The sequence below is a fragment of the Habropoda laboriosa genome, unplaced genomic scaffold (assembly GCF_001263275.1).
Source record: "Habropoda laboriosa isolate 0110345459 unplaced genomic scaffold, ASM126327v1 scaffold523, whole genome shotgun sequence".
Lineage (NCBI taxonomy): Eukaryota > Metazoa > Arthropoda > Insecta > Hymenoptera > Apidae > Habropoda > Habropoda laboriosa.
The window spans coordinates 66,589-81,214 of record NW_017100752.1 but is presented as its reverse complement, the minus strand read 5'-3'; positions in this window follow the sequence as shown (position 1 = coordinate 81,214).

Sequence of the window (14,626 nt, the reverse complement as noted above, 5' to 3'; positions counted from 1 at the left end):
TTATTTTCTGAAACTCTTAAATACATAATTTTCATATTTATTTATTAATTTTTGACAAAAATTCCTTCTACTGTATCCAACAAGACGCTACTTAAATATCAAATTTCTCACATAATTTATCCATCAATTACACCTACATTACTTTCCAAAATAATTTTCATTTCTTAAATTACACTTCAATTTTAACATAAAAACGTAACGAGTGGAACAGACTGTACGTTTATTTTGTCAATGGAATCAGTTCTAAAAGTTGATATTTCAGGCAAAGTTGAGAAATTTCCAGAAAAATCGAACGACACACGTATCGGAAAGCTTGCAACAATATTTGTTGTGTGTTTACGCAAAATTCCGGGCAAATATTGAACGTAGTTTGGATGTTATATAAATTCTACTACCAGCACGCGATATTCTAAATATTTATTGAAATTGTTTGATCGTTGGAGCGAGTTCATGCGCAGCTTCTCTCTATTCTACAAAATATCATCGTGATGCGTGAATTTCGTGTTAAGTTTGAATTTTAATAATTATCACACTATCACGGGGAATTGATAGGAAAACGTGTTTAAATTATCAGATCGGGAAATTCTGCCTTTTCGAGAAATTACGAGAAATATTTCAAAAATTGTATCACCGAAATTGAATATATTTAAATATTGTCACGATGTTTAAAACACTGTATAGCTGAGATTATATCGATAATAATGGAAAATAATTGATGGTGTAATTGGTGAAAGAGATGTAGAATTAATTGAAAATTCTTGATTAATTGAAGAGAGGTTCTAAGTTTATTCGAAAACTGAATAAATACTTCGTTTATGATTGGTTTATCACTAATAAATGAAATTTTCGTTAATTATTAATAATACTCCTATTACAAGGGGTGCACAAGTAGGGTAATTAAAAATTACTTATTGGGATACACTTTAGATAATTAGAAATGATTTTCCAGGGTGCATTTTAGGTAATTAAAAATGACTTATTAGGGTACATTTTAGGTAATTAGAAATTACTTCTTAGGGTACTTTTTAGGTAATTAAAAATTACTTTTTACACAAGTGAACTTTCAAAAGAAATGCCTTTTCAATTTAACTTAATATTGAAGTAAAGGAAAAATTGAATAATCTATTGTAACATGAAGTATCATTAAGAAACTATTTACAATAAATTTCACTCATTTATTATGAAAAATATTTTGGAAAAAAATTTCTTTCTTCATAAATACTGGCAAAATATATCTTTCCTTGGTAGTATCAACAAATTTCTAAAATACCATGTATATAAATACTTGAATTAAAAATCACTCAACATTGCAATTATTCCAAAAATGAGGAACTTAGAACTTACAGAATTAATTCACAGTCATTTATTAACCTTATCACTGGGGAAAAGGTTCCTTCTTAATATTTGCAGAAATCTATCTTTCATTGATAATATCAAATAATTCCAAATTTCATGCAACATTTGCAAACGAACAATGAAATTACAATAGAAAAATCACTTGTCGTTGAAATTCATGGAAAAAAGGAGGGACTTACTTAGAGTGTTAATTCACAGTGATTTAACCTGTATAGCAGAATTTACACCTTACAGAGGTGATACAATGCTCGCTAGCCTTTGTACTTAATGTGTACGCGTATATACAGCTGCACATGGCGTCAGTACGTGTACATAGATGCATGAATATGCAACGGCGAAATGCGTGTAATGTTCAGCCATCGTACCTAATATACGCATTATTGTTGACGTGCATATATACCTTACGACAGTCACACTAGAGATACATAAACCTGTATGTAAACCTTTCAGAAGTTGCTGGTAACATCGATTTCGTGTTACGCTACGGGAAGCGTGCAAAAACGATTATTTCTTCGTTGATAACAAGGAGCATGGCTATGTTCAAAGGTGAACAAGAAGTTTGTATGGAATGTTGCGTTGTTCGGTGGTAAAATGTTATGGATATTGGTATTTTTTAGTTTACTAGTGTTTTGGTTTGTGTGAACTTTGTTCGATGGTAAAATATAAGGGATATTTGTATTTTTTGATTCGTTAGTATTTTGGTTCGTATGAACATTGTTTCATGATAAAAAATGATGGACATTCGTATTTTTAAATTGGTAGTATTTTGGTTCGTGTGAACCTTGTTTGATAGTAAAATATAATGGACATTTGTATTTTTAATTGTGGTATTATTTTGGTTCATATGAACGTTTTAGATGGTAAAATATAAGGGATATTTGTATTTCTTGATTCGTTAGTATTTTGGTTCGTATGAACCTTGTTTGATGATAAAATATAATGGACATTAGTATTTTTAAATTGGTAGTATTTTGGTTCGTGTGAACCTTGTTTGATAGTAAAATATGATGGGCATTCGTATTTTTAAATTTAGTAATATTTTGGTTCGTGTGAACATTGTTTTATGATAAAATATAATGGACATTTGTATTTTTAATTTTGGTATTATTTTGGTTCATATGTACGTTTTCGATGGTAAAATATAAGGGATATTTGTATTTCTTGATTCGTTAGTATTTTGGTTCATATGAACCTTGTTTGATGATAAAATATAATGAACATTAGTATTTTTAAATTGGTAGTATTTTGGTTCGTATGAACCTTGTTTGATAGAAAAATATGATGGGCATTCGTATTTTTAAATTTAGTAATATTTTGGTTCGTGTGAACATTGTTTCATGATAAAATATAATGGACATTTGTATTTTTAATTTTGGTATTATTTTGGTTCATATGAACGTTTTCGATGGTAAAATATAAGGGATATTTGTATTTCTTGATTCATTAGCATTTTGGTTCATGTGAACTTTGTTTCATGATAAAATATAATGGACATTAGTATTTTTAAATTCATTAATATTTCGGCTGATCATTTTTTAATTATTCCACACTACAATCCCATTACTTGTTGTTTAAATCCTTATATGGCAGAGTTTCTCAACTTTGGAAAAAAACTTACTTATTGAAAATTATTTCTCAATCATTGAATTCAATGGGAAAAATAAAGGATTGCATTATTTAAACTAGATGACACAATACACCTATATGTAAATATCTCTGTTAGGAGTAAAGATAGGACAAAATGTCAAAGAGAAAAATTGTACTGTTAAAAAGGACAAATATGATGATATAAACAAATTACTTCAAAAATCATCTATAATTTTTTAAATAACACCATAAATTTCGACTTCACAGCATAGCAGTTAATTTCAAAACCAGTTCAACAATATACCACACAATAATCTTGAAATTACCTTTCCGTCGCAATTAATAGTCTTCCGAAGTGATATTTCGAATTAAACAAACATCGATGTTTCATTAAATTGGAAACAATTCAACTCCACACTTGTCCAATCAAATCACCGTATTATATCCAACAATATTATGCACTATTTATTTATCCGCTGGAGGCGAATCGTAACAAGAAGTTATTTCCACGATGCTCATTGCCCAGGTACTTATTTCATTATCCACATTGTTACCGTAAGAAATTTCAATTTCTCGTTCGAAATTATCGTTCCGCGAAATAGCGAATTTTCCAATCTGTAATCAGTTTCGTATTAATTACCAATCGCGGAACGAAACTCCCGGGTTTGTATGATCTCGTTCGTTAAATACGGCAAATAAACATTTTACCGCTATTTTCTTTCGCATTCGAGATAAATTCTGCGAATTAAACATTAAACGACGTAATTTATGCCGCATATGAGTTTCTCCCGCGTTAATTGTCCCCCGGGGTAAACATTTTCAGGCAATTTTCATTTTTCCCCGTTCTTTTCTCTTGTCTCTCTCTCTCTCTCTCTCCCGTATTCACCGTCACGAACCGTATAAACATTCGGAAAATCCAATAATCGAGCAGTTCCGACTGAATGAAATACGAGTTGAATGTTTATATCTGAGTGATTATGAGATATTACCGCCGAGGGCGGAACGAAGTCGCGATTTCATTGGTTCGAGATTGTTGCACGTGGTTTGATTGGAAAATTTTGAAATGACATTCTGACGGTCTGAAATTTCTATAATTGTAGATCAAATTGTTAATAACATTGCGACATTTTTTGGTATAATTAGTGTAATGAAGGGAAGGAACGAAAATATTTTTTGTGCTGAATTTTTATTTTTTTCGAATGTAGGAAAGATCGGCACAAAGTTTAACCCTTTCTCTCTTTCAGTTCAGTCGTGGTAAAATTTAAAAAAATTTTTAAATTACAATTAAAAATTTACCATTTTTTTAAATCAAGGTGAAAATGCATAAACGGCATTTTCGAATGTAGGAAAGATCGGCACAAAGTTTAACCCTTTCTCTCTTTCAGTTCAGTCGTGGTCGCAAAATTTTTCGTTTCGGCGATTTAAAATTTACCATTTTTTTAAATCAAGGTGAAAATGCATAAACGGCAAAAATTAAGGATTTAAGTTAAGAATCGCCAACAACACAGTGCCAGAAAATTTTCACAAGGTCTACAGCAGTGAAAGGGTTAACAAATTTTATTTCAGTACACCAATATACATTTTAATGTATTTCAGGTTACACGAGGCAAGATTTTATTATATACCGGGTGTTCCATAGTTATTCAAGTAGAGACAACTAAAAAAGACGACATATTTTTTGCTGCAAACAATACCCAAAGTATTAAAACGAGAAAATAATAATACAAGAAAAAAAAACAAGAATAAATTTTATAAAATAATACATTTTACAAGAAAATAGTATTCAAATAAAATGCCGACAGAACTCAGCTATTTACACATTTTAATATTTCTTCATGAAAAGTAACATATAATGTATCTTCCTATTTTGCCTAATTAATTTTTCGATTATTCCACACTATAATACCATTTGAGTAATTAAATATTTACAATTGAATCACACTAATTTATTTTCTTCAAATCTTGTACGGTAAAAATTCTCAAATTTCCACAGAAAATAAACCTCACCGATCAGTTAAACAATAAATTCCACCAATAATGTAGTATCGGGGCCTCCATACCCAAATACGAAACCAACAAGGGACAATAGAAAGGGAGTGGTTAGCGTAGCGCGCAAAGCCTCGGCTTGCTAAGCCGAAGGTCCCGGGTTCGATTCCCGGTTGGGTCCCTCAATATTTTTCCCTAGGTTCCTACAATAAGCTGACAATTTTAATCCGCAAAAATATCCTTTCACAAACGTCGGCGTCACAAACCGCAGGCTACAAAACAAATCGATCGAACAAACAGAAATTTTCCCGGAACGAACGAACGACATTACACTCGCGATTAATTCACAATTAACCGCGAGTGGATGTGAATACGATACCGCAGGATGATTTAACACTCGAAACTTATCACTGTCGCTCGTCGTAACACCCGCACACGCTCTCGTCACTCGCGAAATATCCGCAGCCGGTGTTACCTGTCTGTAATTAATTACCACGATCGAAACTCTAATATCGCCGGGACCTAGTCTTTCGGAAAAGTGTCGTTTCTTATTTATTTACGTGGCGCGGCACTAATTAACAGTTCGCTTAAATAGTCGCGAGACAAAGCGTGTCTTTGCTTAACGCGCGCGTCAATCATAAATTACACACGGGTACACGAGCACTTCCCGCTCGTCTCTCGACAATGTCGAGCGGTAATTATTTCTGAAACTTTCCAAAGTGTATCCTCCGGCGGAGACATACATGCACGTACTCTCACGCTTCTGTGCCTACGTTACCTTCAATTGGCGAAGAAAATTTGTGTTTGTATAATTTCAAAGTTTATTTATATATAACAGAATTTAGATTTCTGTATTATGTGTACGAATTAATTGGGTGCCTTTTTACAAAAAGGCTTGGAAACTTTACTTCTAAATTAACATATAGGGTGTCTCGCCTGATTTTCTCGTTATTATTACCCATAGCGGAAAATGTTTCAGATGAAATTTAAACGGCGCCGAAGGGGGCATATTCTGGTGTTATTAATTCTTTCACGAGTGGGAAAGTTTCACTTTCATTTGAAACGTACTTCGCTTTGAGTAATAATAGCGAGAAAATCAAGATGTCAAAATCAGCTGAGGCACCCTGTATATCGACACGTTTTCTGTGAAATCTATGTAGTATCGGGGCCTTCATACCCAAATACGAAACCAACAAGGGACAATAGAGAGGGAGTGGTTGGCGTAGCGCGCAAAGCCTCGGCTTGCTAAGCCGAAGGTCCCGGGTTCGATTCCCGGTTGGGGTCCCTCAATATTTTTCCCTAGGTTCCTACATCTAAATTTGAAATAATTTTCTTAATTAACTCGAATCAATTATTCCTGTATTTAAAATAAATTCCCTTAAAAATTAAACTTAACACCACCAAACGACAAAAATCTTTACTTCTGAATCCGAAAACTTCTAAAATAGTATGTACACATCTTCCATGAAACCTAAATGGAAAATAATTCCCTCGATTAACATATCAATCCTTCGAAGCTCCGTGCTTGGCTCAACAATCTCTAGTGGCAATTAATTAATAATTCTGAAACTTCTTCAAGTTTCCGCCTAAAACGCATACACGCACAAGCAATTCTATCGCAGTGTGTGCATTCTGTTCACATACGAGGGGAGAGTAACGTGGACGTGCGTATATTGCCGCGAATCAAGAATAGACCGGTCACCGATCGGTTTGCATGCAAATGCACAGGATCGTAAGACGTGGGGCGATAATTAATCGTTCGAATGTGCACGAACGTGACCTGTGGCTATAAAACGTGACTGGACGCTTGGACAGGGTAGAAACATCTCGATAATTGCGAACGAGCATGTTGAAACCCAATTGAAAGCTCGTGTGCCTGTTGACAAGTTCATTATTAATCGTGGATTACTAATTAAGCGCCAAGTTCGTGTCATTTTTCACGGAAATGTAGTGTAGTTCAATTTGAGACTTCGATCTGTTCAGATATTTATGTAAATTACCGTGATTATGCTTAATTATTTATTCATTTAATATAATATAGTATTTTTGGAATATTTGTTTACACTGTTTGCGACAATTTTATTTTCTACCTTGTGGAATCTTTTTTTCGTTAATATATTTATAGTAAAATATCGAGAAAATTTATCATGACTTCTATTATATTAAATATTTAAGCGAATGTAGAGATTAATGTGACATTCTACCGATGTGAATTTCCAAGATTTATAAATATAATTTATAACTCACCGAGGCAAAAATTATGTCACATAACTTGTAGAATATTTATTATAGTTGCAATTTCTCTAATCCATACTTTCTCCATTTCCTCTAAATCTGTCGTTAAATTTAACAAATATAAGGGATATTTCACATCTGTAGTGCAACAGATGAGTATCACACAAATAAAATACAAAGCTTAGCTTCCAAAGCTGGAAATTTTACCAATTTCTGATCAATTACTGATGTAAACCGATAATTAAATCTTTCCAAAGTAACAGATATTTCACAAAAAGTGTAACTTTTCCGTTCTACAACAGATGGGTATCACACAAATAAAATATATCCAAAATACAAAGCTTATCAGCTACAATCAACTTAACCAAAGCTTACCCAAATAGCACACAAATGGCAGACATCCTGTGAACGTCTCGAAGACGTCTAAATGTCGTTCAGAGTTACAAATTAAATCCTTCAAACATGGCGCTAAAGCACTGTGCATTGCTTTTAGAAATTTCAAAAAAGCGTCTTAAAGACGTAATTCGTATGTTCTAACAAAAATTGATTAGCCAAAAAATGGACGTAAAATGGACATCTCTAAGACGTGATGTGCTACCTGATTATAAGAGTAATTACTTTGTATGTGCAACAAATCGCTTCAAACATGAACACGTAAATTTTAGCTGATAATTAAAAATGTAATTATTTCGTTGAAAATTACATTTGTCACTTTTTGCATGAAACATTTCCAGCCATAAAAGACTTCACGTCTTTGTGGTTAAATGCAGATCCATATCTCCATTGAACATGCGTTACATCGTAGAGAATTATGACGTAAACTATAGCTCACCATTAGGTTCGAAGTTGATTCGAACAATTTGTCAAATTTACTTAACAACGAGTGTACCGTATTTATGCGCGTGGCAATGATGCATACTGATACATTGCAAGTTAAAGGTTGATCAATCTACATGCAGCTGTACACAGCTGCATAACAGCCAGGAGATAATTAATGGTTCATATAGGTGTTTGCGCGTGTATTCACGTGTACGCGCCACGTGATCGGGAAATTCGTTTACTTTGGAAACCGTGAAAGCAGCGACAATAACCGATCTCGTAGCAATGTTGTTCGTCGATTGTGAATTGTTGTTGCAACAACTACACGTACAATTGGTGGTCATAGCTAGCAGAGTTTGCGTAACGGTGTTGTTTAAATGAAAATTTGGAACAATGTGGAGTAGATTGTTTTATCATTACAAGAATTCTACTTGCTAATTTGTATTTGAAATTAGTATTTTTTCGTATTAAGAAAGTCATTTTGTAGATCAATCGTGTTAATAATTATCTTGACCAATGATTACCAGGATTAGAATTTAACATTGGAAAGAATTGAATTGAATTATGTTTACTTGCTTCTTCTATTTTTCATGTGAAATATTGTCCAAACAATTTTACTTATATAGGAAGTTTCACGAAACCATATCCTGCGATTAACTGTTCGTTCTTTTTACTTAAGAGTGATGGAGTATCTGAAGTGTATGGTGGGAGTTACACTTCAGTGGCCTTGAGATTTATACTTTAGCAATATAGAATATTCGAGTGTGAATCGCTGGTTTTGACGAAGCATGGAAAGTATTTGATGCGTATTCTGTTTTTAGTGCCGGTTCCCAAGTTCGAGCGGCGAGAAGTGAAGGAGAGGGGAGGCGTGGGCGTGGCGTGGGGGCGTGGCGACGAGGGGAGGGGAGGTCCCAAACGTTAGAGTTCATAAACTTCTTTCCTCAATATCTCGAAAAGTATTGTATTTATAAAAGTGGTTCGAATGAGCAAAAATGTGTGTTTTTTTTTAAAGGAAATCTACTAATATCATTTTTAAAAATAATACATTAACTATTAACACCACCGTGTTAATTTTTGTTGCAAATCGTAGATCCATTCGCATGTAAAATTATAATACTTAGACTAAAGTCTAAAACACAAAATACAGTTAAATTAGAATTCTTATTTAAAATTTTAACATTCATGGTTTCCTTTTTTCTCATCTTTTACAAGGAATGAAATTATACACCTAGGATCGTGGAAATAAAAAATTGTACAGATTTAGGATATTTTAAGCAATTATACTGTACTATGTTTCATTGGTTCCTATAATACGAAATGTCGGATTTCTAATTATTCATAAATTGACTACTCAAGTGATTCCTTGCAAGCTAAAAAGTTCTGAGTTATTTAGTGCTAATTTAAAATTCATACAATTCTTAACAAATTATTATTTGGGAATCAAAGGGTAGTATCTATTTAAATTTAAAAAACAATTTTCACATTACACGACCTAATAATTTTCCCAACGTCACTCGACTTTCTCACGTAACATTGTTACCGAAGATAAATTTTACAAAGGACGTTAATTATATCGTTACTTTGCTTTGATTAAATTTTCGCTGAAACGTTACGAGCGTACCAACCCGTCCAATTATGATCTCAACAATATCTCTCCAACAATTCTAATCCAGAGATAAAACATTTAAACGAAACCGTTCGAAGTAGCCGTGAAAAGGCTGTACAAGAGAAATTTCAATCTTCCTGCAACAACGACGCCCGAAGATTTCCAATTTTATAAAGTCACACGTGATTTCTCGCGGCTATTGTGAAATATAGATTTCTGATAGGGGCACGGGCCGCTCCTGTTTGCATGCATCAAAGTGGAATAATGTATGTAGGTGTATCACGGGCTAAGGACCAGCCATGTGGGTACAGGTGCACGGGAGTGTAACGCGACGAGGCATAATTAATCGTCGTCGCTGCGAAGCGTCGCTGCACTCGATATCAGTCGAAATTTTCATAATAATTAATTAATCGTCGGAACAGGTTGTTTTCCACGGAGGAAATCTAACCGGGAGCGTTCTTTTTTTCCGGGCGTTCTCGATATTTTCACGGAGTAACGAAAATTGAAAATCAAAATTCATTTTCCATCGGAAATGAAATTTACCTCGCGCCAAGCTGAAAAACTCGTTTCGACGATATTTCCAACACCCGGGGAATCGGATATTTGTGTGGCCGTGTGATTAAACGTGTATTTCGATGCAACGTTCTTTCGATTTTTAATCATGTAATTTGGTATGCTTGTTCAGCTGGGTGTTGATGAAATTTCAAGTTTTTGTTGTTAAGGAAAAAAGAAAAGAAGGGAAGTTGTTGTGAAGCGAGTTTACGCAGCTTGAAAGTGGTTTTTGTATTTATGGAGTTCACCCTCTTTGGGATTATTTTTACACCAACGCCACCTTGATCTCTTTTTTTTTTATTGAGTTTGTTTAAGAGTATTATACCAATCGCGATAATTTTGCTTTGCATAGGAGTATTTTAAATATGATAAATACATTTGTGATTTGATTAGTTGAATATAGAAATTCACTGGTATTGTTTGTCGGTTAGAATATATTTTGTACTAAATTTTGTATTTAATCGTTGAACTATTGTATCGAACATCTCCTCCAGATAAGAGAATTTCTTGGTACTGATATGAATATAGCAGCTTGCAATTTAGTAGAAATCTCGATTACTCTAAAACTACTTATTAGTCTTATCATTACTATTCATAGGTTCTGAATTGTGCAAATTAAGCCTTGACATCTTGTGGTAAATATAAACTTTATCGCGGCAAATCTGACATACAAGTTAAGTTTGCAATACGTTCACGATTACTTCGCTATTTCCCTAAATAAAAAAGAGTAGAATAATTTTTTAAACATACTTTGCTATTTTCCTAAATAAAAAGAGAAGTAAACTAATTTCTTAACTTTCCAATACGTGCATGACTACTTCGCTATTTTCTCGAATAAAAAGAAATAAATTAATTCTTTTTAATCTACTTTGCTACTTTCCTAAATAAAAAGCAAATAATTTTTAAAATTTTCTTCGCTACTTTCCTAAATAACAAGAAATAAAATAATTTTTAAAATTTACTTCGCTGCTTTCCTAACTAAAAAGAAATAAAATACTTTTTTAACTGTACAATGCATACGTGATTACTTTGCTATTCTCCTAAATAAGAAGAAATAAAATAATTTTTAAAATTTACTTCGCTGCTTTCCTAAATAAAAAGAAATAAAATAATTTTTTAACTGTACAATACACACACGATTATTCCACAAGATTCTCGAATAAAACGAAATAAAACCAATTTCGCAAAACCGCTGTCAATTGAAAACACAGAAAATATCACCGTCGAGGAAAATTTCTAAATTCGAAAATTGTCGAAAATTACTATCTCGACAGCTCAAAAACAGCAGTCCGCTATTTTTCATACCGTCAGATGCAATTTCGTTATTTTCCATGTTGTTATCAAACTGCCATAACCACTCAGATATTACCCCCGTTGAATCGATAAACTTTTCGTTCCGTCATGTTTAACGATATCGCGCAAACATTTCATATTCGAGGCACGATAAAAAAAAGAGAAACGAGAAAAACAACAACCAGACCTGGTCGCATAATAAAAATATGATCGTACAAACTGACAAATAAATTGAAAAACAATTTTATCGGCCAGTTCAAACAGCTTATATATGTGCATGTATATATGTTATAATGATGGTTGGAACGGCCGTAAGGTAGTTGCGAGGGTTATTAATCGTTCGTGTTCACGTCGGCGTGCAGGCACGCACGTGCGTGTTACACGTGACGCTGCTACACAGAATAATCGCTGTCATCCCCATCGTCGCATGACACGTTATTTTCCTCCGGACTCGTTCATAATTAACAATGGATTTGCGTTGGTTTCGTGATAATCCCGAGGCCAGCTTCTACGGTACCAGACGAGACCTCTGCGTCGCGAAACGTGCGCTTATTGCCAGTGAAAAAAGGAGAAAAGAGTAGCGTCGAAGCACCGTCGTCGACACCCGATACGAGAATTTTATAGCGATAAAAGAGGTGTGTATGTATGTTAAATTTTTTAGTGCAAATAATTCTTGTCGCAGTGCTTTACGACGGGGTACATGTGTGCTTCCAGCCGATACGAAGGATTCATCTCGTCACGTCGCATCTTGTAGGGGTTAAACGGTTTCGGGAAGTGAATGCAGGTTGATAGAACGGTTAATTATGTAAGCACAACTTAAATGAATTTAACACAGGATAGGGTATTAACCAAAAATGTATTAAACTATAGTTCCAAGCGACAGCTAAGTGCTCCGGTGTCCGTCTCGCCCGACTGCTATTTCCAGAGTGTCCTCTCCGCGTCGTAATCTCGCATTTCTTACAATTTCTTGACTCGTTGATGAGTGAAAATATTTTGGTGAAATATTGGAAATATTTGTCTGTTTTACGACAGATTTGTACGATTGTCACGTACCTTTCGTACCTCAGGGCCCCCGGTCAGTCCATTCAAGGAGTTTACCTGGGACAGAGGCGGCGACAGTGACTACCGCAGGATTTATCTCACGCAAGTTTATTGACTATCGGTTTCTGTACAGAGACGTTCCTTGATGCAAGGGTATACAACTGAGTGCACGCGCTGGAAGCGCGTTGGTTTTCTAAGCTGCTTCCCTCTCCTGTCCTCGGGGTGGTGGAAATGGGTTAGAGGAGAAAAGATAAGCGTTGGTTTTCTAAGCTGCTTCCCTCTCCTGTCCTCGGGGTGGTGGAAATGGGTTAGAGGAGGAAAGATAGAGACAAGGATAGATAGTTTGGGAATTTTCCGGACAGTACAGCGAGTCTACCAAAGTTTAGACAATTGCCCATTTTTTGGGGCATCGAAGGACGTCGATGACACGAACCAGACGCGTGGCACTCCGACCCACGGGCATCCTCGAGCGCCGGGCTCTCGGTGCCTCGCATAGTCTCGAGTGACGCGCCCGGTTCTTGTCTGATTTATTGCACTACCCTTGAGTGGCTTTTCGCTGTAACTGCCCCAAGGAATTTTGGTGAATGCAGAGTGTGTGACCGTTGTAGGATTTCTATGGTTTCCCCGAAGACAAGAGAGGTTCGCTAGGTTTGGAGGTTACGGGCGTAACACGATTAATATTTTGGGAATATTTGGTGTGAAGTATTTTTCAAGTTTCGTTGGAAATTGATAATTGTTTGTGGCTTTTTTTTTATTGGAAATGAATGGAAGGATATATTTTAATCAGCTGTGATTTCTTAATTGTGAGTGACAATTCGACTGCAGCCGTTTTTCTTTGTATATACTGTGCAATAGAGTGTAATTGGATAATTGAATTGTCGAGAACGATTCGAAATTTAAACCTAATTTACTTAATTTAAAGTTAAACACTTTGCATGTTTGATTTGAAATTATTCAAGTAGCTTGAGTTATATCAGAATGCATCAAATGATAATTGAAATTCATAGCTATTTCAAATCTCAGAATTAGTATTCATCTAACCAATAAAAATAATTGGAAACATAACTTGAATATTCAATTATAAATCTACCAATTTTAACATTTTCTTGATACAATTAGTTTCCTTTTTTTCAAATTTGATTTATTTCTGTAAATTAAATTGCAAGTTTAGCTGGAAACTGTCAATTATTTGGTAACTTTTTTTTATTAAAAATAAACGGAATAATTTATTCCAATTGGCAGTGACTTCGCAATTTTATTAAGAGTAATCGTGAGTAAAAATTCGACTGCAGCCTTTTCTCAATAATTGAACAATTGAATTGTTAAGAATTACTACTTTAAATCTCAGTATTAATATTCCTGTAACCAGCGCACTCTAAAAATAATTACAGAATAACTTGAACCTTCAATTATAAATCCACATATTTGCACCAAAGCGTGCATTCCAGGTACAATTACTCGTACAAAAATTTTAAAACAGCTTTTAATCCATTACGAGGTAAAAACTGTTTTCTCCTTTTTTAATAGCTCACCTGAGAAGGATTCGCCACGTATTACGATAACGAAGCGTTAATAATAATAATGGGGCTGTAATAATTAGGCATTAGCAAGGTTGCGAAGCAATTATTTCAGTGACGACCAGTTCGACCTGCTTTCCACGTTGTAATTTCCTTCGGAATTAGAGTAAATTGTTTAAATAAGAAGAGGGGCAGCCTTCGCTTTTATTCGCCTAATGTAATGAAATCCTTCGCGGTGTCCTAATATAAAGTCCGTCTCGTAATTTCGCGAAAAAAGTGGGATACACTTTCATTCTACGCGGACTTAGGGGATGCATTTCATCAAAGTGGTAGAAATTTCGCGGATTACTCTCGTCGTCATGTTGCTATTAATTTCGATGCGTCGCTGCGGAACATTCGAATTTATGAAATTGTTAAATAATTATTTTATTGGCGAAATAATTGTGATGCGTGAAATATTTACGAAATTGTGGTTTAATGATTGGCGATTTATAAAATTAACGTCTCAGAGAATTTTAATTCACGTAAATATTGTTATTAATAGAACTTGATATTTGGAAAATTGCAGATTTACAAATTGAAGGATTTTAGTTAAACGTATTATTTCTTAAATAATTTTTTTATTTACAAAATG